The sequence below is a fragment of the Felis catus genome, chromosome D2 (assembly GCF_018350175.1).
Source record: "Felis catus isolate Fca126 chromosome D2, F.catus_Fca126_mat1.0, whole genome shotgun sequence".
NCBI classification, from domain to species: domain Eukaryota; kingdom Metazoa; phylum Chordata; class Mammalia; order Carnivora; family Felidae; genus Felis; species Felis catus.
The window spans coordinates 40,756,948-40,762,947 of NC_058378.1; positions in this window are offsets into that span (position 1 = coordinate 40,756,948).

A 6,000-nucleotide genomic window follows, 5' to 3' on the forward strand; every position below is an offset into this window, starting at 1 on the left:
TTTTTTATTTATCTCTTTGACCTGTGACATGTGTTCAGTAACTGAGAATAAATAAATAAATCTTTAATGGATGACACGTAGTTTTAAATTTTAGATACATGAAGTGAACGTAATGTAAAACCACTGCAATTTAAGTTACAATGGAAGTTACTGCAACTTGAAATTTCGGTGAAATAAACAACATGCTTCAAGTGTTGAAGATACATGTTAATCAGCAATTGCTCTGTAATAAATTTCTCCCAAATAGTGACTGGGAACAACAATCACCTTAAGCATCTGGGGATTGGCTGATCTAGGCTGAGGTTGATGGAGAGCTTTCCTTCTCACTGTTCATTTGCAGGTAGTTGGAGGATCTCTGCTTCAGATTCTGGTAACCAGGATGACTCTGCTCCATATGTCTCTCACCCTTCTCCAGGAAATATCAGCGTGAATGCTTGTTCTATTAGATATGCTGCCTCCACATGGGTAGAAAACTGGCAACAAAATTACCTAGTACAGAAAGAAATTTTGATTGATCTCAATATTACTACCGTAACTTAATCTCCATCAATCATCAGTGTCGTATTGTATTATGATTGTCCCTAATACCAGAGAATAATCATATTGTCCCTTTTCGACAAATTTTAATCATTGAGGTATTAAATTCGTGACAAGTCTTAGAAATGATTTTGGAAAAAAATTATTTAAAAAACCATACATACTTAGGGCGCCTGGATGGCTTAGTCAGTTAAGCGGCTTACTTCATCTCAGGTCATGATCTCGCGGTCCGTGGGTTCGAGCCCCACGTCGGGCTGTGTGCTAACAGCTCAGAGCCTGGAGCCTGCTTCGGATTCTGTGTCTCCCTCTCTCTCTGCCCCTCCCTCACTCACACTCTGTCTCTCCCTCTCGCTCTCAAAAATAATAAATGTTAAAAAATTTAAAAATAAATAAATAAGTACATAAATAAAAATAAAAAATCATACATACAACCAATAAACAGTAAGGAGAAATGTTTCTTAAGACTGGTATCTAAAAATCCATGCCCGTGCTTTTCTGAAATATATAAAAGTTTTGTGGGATGGAGTTTTCTTACCTACCACCCTTAGGTACTTACACAAAACAGTCTGGCATAATCAAGAACCTGATACTTCCTCATGAAGATGAGGTCTTCAAGTCTTTCTTTTTTGGTTATTTTTTTTTCCTACAAAATCTAGATCATAACTCAAGCCACGTCACATTCTTATTCCAATGGAAAAGCAGCTTTTATTGACTGTTTCCATGTAAGCTAACCCATTGTGTAAGGAGTTTATTGTTTCTTTCTTCTCCTTCTGTTAAATTCATTTTTTTTATTTTAATTTTTTTTTTCAACTTTTATTTATTTTTGGGACAGAGAGAGAGAGAGAGCATGAACGGGGAAGGGGCAGAGAGAGAGGGAGACACAGAATCTGAAACAGGCTCCAGGCTCTGAACCATCAGCCCAGAGCCTGATGCGGGGCTCGAACTCACGGACCGCGAGATCGTGACCTGGCTGAAGTCGGACGCTTAACCGACTGCGCCACCCAGGCGCCCCTTGTTAAATTCATTTTAAAGCAGCTTCAACTGTTACAGCCTAAGGAAGGTATTCAGTGATTTTGAGCTGAGTGCCATATTGCCTGCCATGTCTTGCTTGTGTTATAGTATTTTCTATTCAGTGGTTGTATCTGGTCCTGAGGCTCCCATCAAAGCATCATAGTTCAAAATGGGAAAAGTCACGTATAGTCAATAACAGTGTAATAACATCGTATGGTGACAAATAGTAACACTTAGCAAGGCGAGCAGAGCACGATGTATAGAATTGTTCAGTCACTGTGTTGTATACTTGAACCTAATGTAACATCGTATGTCAACCATACTTCAATAAAAAGAATACAAAGAAAGGGGGAAATGGTACCTAGGTGCATGCAAATCTGACACTAACTGCTCAATGTTCAACCAAACTTCACAAATTAAAGTTACAGTCCTCCACAAAATTGCCCTAATTTCAGACACAACACACAAGCTTGAGGGTTCCCTGACTAGTCCTACTTCTGGCCAACTGGCTACAAATTTGGGTGTTCCCATCGTCACTGTTTTGCTGATTTGTTAGAATGACTCACAGGACTCATAAAATGCTACCCAGTTGGCCTTTGAATAATGTGAGCATTAGGGGCACTGACCCCTCACACAGTACAAAATCCACATTTAACTTTTGTCAAAAGTTAACTACTAACAGTCTACGGTTGACTGAAGCCTCATCAATAACATAAACAGTCACTTAACACACAGGTTGTGTGTTATATGCGTTATATACTGTATCCTTACAATAAAGTAAGCTAGAGAAAAGAAACTTTTAAGAAAACTTAAGGACGAGAAAATACATTTATAGTATTGTAAAATATTGTAGTGTATTTTTTAAATCCACATTTAAGCGGGCCCTGCACAATTCAAACATGTGTTGTCCAAATGTCGACTATATTTACAATCACAGTTTGACTACAGAAGGAAGGATACAAATGAGGACTCTCCAAAAGGAGAGATGCAAAGGGCAAGGTCTGGGGAAGTCCCAATGAAAACTTCTCTGTCTACTCACTGTGGAGTCACGTCACCTGCCCAGCACGTTGAAGTCTATTACCAGCTAGGAACCTCACCCAAGCCTAGCTGTCTGGTGTTTCTTTGGGGGGAAGGGGGGAAAGTGGGGGTGCATTCATTATGTAGGCATCATTGACCGAATCACTGGCCATGAGATTGAACTGTCTCTAGCCCTTTCCCCTCTCTGGAGTTTGGCTGACATCACGGGGCTCAAAGCTCCTCATAAAAAAAAAAAAGTTCAAAGATCCAAACCTCTAATCATTTAGATTTTCGGGCAGAATCAGGCCCCATCCTGGATCATTTTGTTAGCACAAAATCAGATGTGGTCTGAGGGGTCCACCATGAATAACAAAGACACTCCCTTCAAACAAGCAATTCCAAGGTTAGGGTACCCCTCCCAGGAACTACAGATAAAGATCAGGCAAATTCTTTTGTTATACAATACCTGGACATAAGACTGAGTGTCTAAAATACATGTCTGTTGTTTAATCTCTAAAACCACCCTCCCATAAAAGGAAGTAGTAGGAATTAAGAATCTGTTATGTTCTCTATACCACCAGAGAAGCACTATATAAATATATGTATTAATAATTCTCGCATCTGAGCAACACAGTGATATAACAGAAGTGGAAATATATAATAATGAAAGAGAAACCAAACTTTAAGACTCAGCAATAAGAGAGTACTGAGATCTGAAATCCAGGTCTAGCCTACCCAATGTGTCCTTTTGACAAATCACTGAAAACCCTCTGAACCAACTCAATTTTCTCCTCTCTAAAACGGGAATAAAATATTTTACGGGATTGTTGCAAAGAATATACTTAGTGAATAAAAGTGAAATTCAGATAAAAAGTCTTTATCCAATGGAATTCACTGAAGGGGAATGTGCCTGTGTGGTACAAAAATTTTATTACCCTAGTTGTAAAGATTCAGGTCCCCAGTCACACTCACATGACTCTTCTTCCTCCCCCACTCCCACATCATCTAATCTAACAGTTTTGGTTATGAACATGAGTTTAGAGACAAATAGAGGAAATTAGACCTTAACCAGTGATGTACTTTGTAAACTGATGATTACTGGACCAGTGGCACATAGGATTGGTATCATTTTTTTTTTAATGTTCATTTATTTTTGAGAGAGAGAGAGACAGAGACAGAGCACAAGCGGGAAAGGGGAGAGAGAAAGGGAGACACAGAATTTGAAGCAGGCTCCAGGCTCTGAGCTGTCAGCACAGAGCCCGATGCGGGGCTCAACCCCACGGACTGTGAGATCACGACCTGAGCCGAAGTCGGACGCTTAACCGACTGAGCCACCCGGGTGCCCCAGATTGGTATCGATTTTTAGCAACATTGGTTCACTAAATTTGGTTTCTTTCTGCCATGTGACCAGGGACTTTGGACATTCTGTCCTGGAAATCCTTCAAGAGTAGCAAATGACATAAAACAACTTTCCATTGTGTTGATGGCAATGAGGACATACCTACTGTGAAATTCCATGCACGGTTGATGTGTGTTCCTCTACAGCGATCACGACCTTTAAGCAGCCTGCCCTAAACAGTATCACAAGGTCCTGCAGGCTATTGACTTGAAGATTTTAGTTTAGTTTTCTTTTCAGACTCTTTCAGGTCCCCATTGTTAAATGATCTAAGACTGTTAATATGTTCCTGCATGGGTCTAGATTTCTTTAGCTAAGGAAATCAAGCTCCCTTATTTTCCTTATACGCGAAATAAAAAAAAAAAATACAGGTCTTGTTCTTTTTTTTTTTAAATTTTTTTTTAATGTTTATTTTTGGGACAGAGAGAGACAGAGCATGAACGGGCGAGGGGCAGAGAGAGAGGGAGACACAGAATCGGAAACAGACTCCAGGCTCCGAGCCACCAGCCCAGAGCCCGACACGGGGCTCGAACTCACGGACCGCGAGATCGTGACCTGGCTGAAGTCGGACGCTTAATCAACTGCGCTGCCCAGGCGCCCCGAGGTCTTGTTCTGTATGCCGCAAGTTCTGGACACATGCTAATTTTGCCTTTATACATAAGTGTTTCTGCTGCTTTCTAGTCTTCTAACTGGACCCATCGAATTAACAGCCAGCAACTGTATTCTAGAAGCCTAAGTCCATACAAGAAGTCTCCCTGCAGGGGTGAGATGAAAAAAAAAAATGTTTAAGAGAAGCAGCATTTCTTACCATTGTAGGAGGATGTATCTTCCTGTAGAAGAGACTTTATGAAGAAAGGGGATAGAGTGCTTATGTGATCACACTATGAAGAACTCTCAGATATTGATTACTACATTCCAGGTCCTTCATCTACATTATGTACTCGATACGTTTTGTGTGCATTATTTCATGTAATATTCACATGGCTCCGTAAGATTAGCATTATTACTGTTCAGGCTGAGAGTACTTAAGTGGGTTGCTGAAGGTGGTAATGCCAAGAAGTGGTAAAATAGGTTTATATGATGTTCATGCCACCGTTCTTAAAAATTACAGTTGCTGCCTGTCTGAGGAAAGCAACTTCACAGAAAATCACAATATAAACAAAGCCTAACACATGTCCTCAGACAACAAACTAAGATAAAATCCGGAAATTTACAGGTATGTTTATTCTATCTTTATATAGAGAAAGACTGTTCAGTAGCCAGTCAGAACTGTTCCAATTCGGATAAGGCTGCCATGAGTTGGTAAGCTCCCTGCTGTTGATAGAGTTCAAGAAGGTGGGAGATGAGAGTTTGTAGGGCATATCCAAAGAGAAGAAAACACCCTGTGGTCCTGGAAGAGATCCACTCAATATCCAGATGCCATTTATTAACCATCAAATGTCTGAGGCCTTTATATCCAGCCCCAATCCTTCAGTTCTACCATTCTCTCAGCTTCCTATTTTCTATTTGTGTAATTATTTTCAAATTTTCATTGTCTTTTGAGCATTCCAGGGAGCCATAAGTGGACCAGTTTAGTCCCCAAAAGAGAATTTGGGGAAGCAACATCTCTAAGAACTTCTGGCAGAACAGTGATGTGGAGAGTTCATTCCTAGCCTCTTAAATGGTTGGTCCATAGGCTAGCAGCACAGTATAAACCAGATCCTTCTTCTAGTGCCCTCAGTGAATCATCACTAAATAAAATTACAAATATTTACATGAATCTGTTTGGCATCTCATTTCTCCTATGTGTTCCCAGGAGTTAAATGAAACACTCAATTGCTGAGATTACAAAAATTATCTGGAATAACTCTCCCTAGTAATACTACCAGGATTATTTAACAACTTATACACAGACATAGAAACCTCCAGAAGCCTAGAATAAAGAAAGCAACACCAATACAAAATTATTAATATTCAGAAAAGGTGATTTACTTTTATTCAGAAGAGACAACATATAACGTAAAGGCATATTGTTGCTTCAGTGTAGACATTTGCCTTAG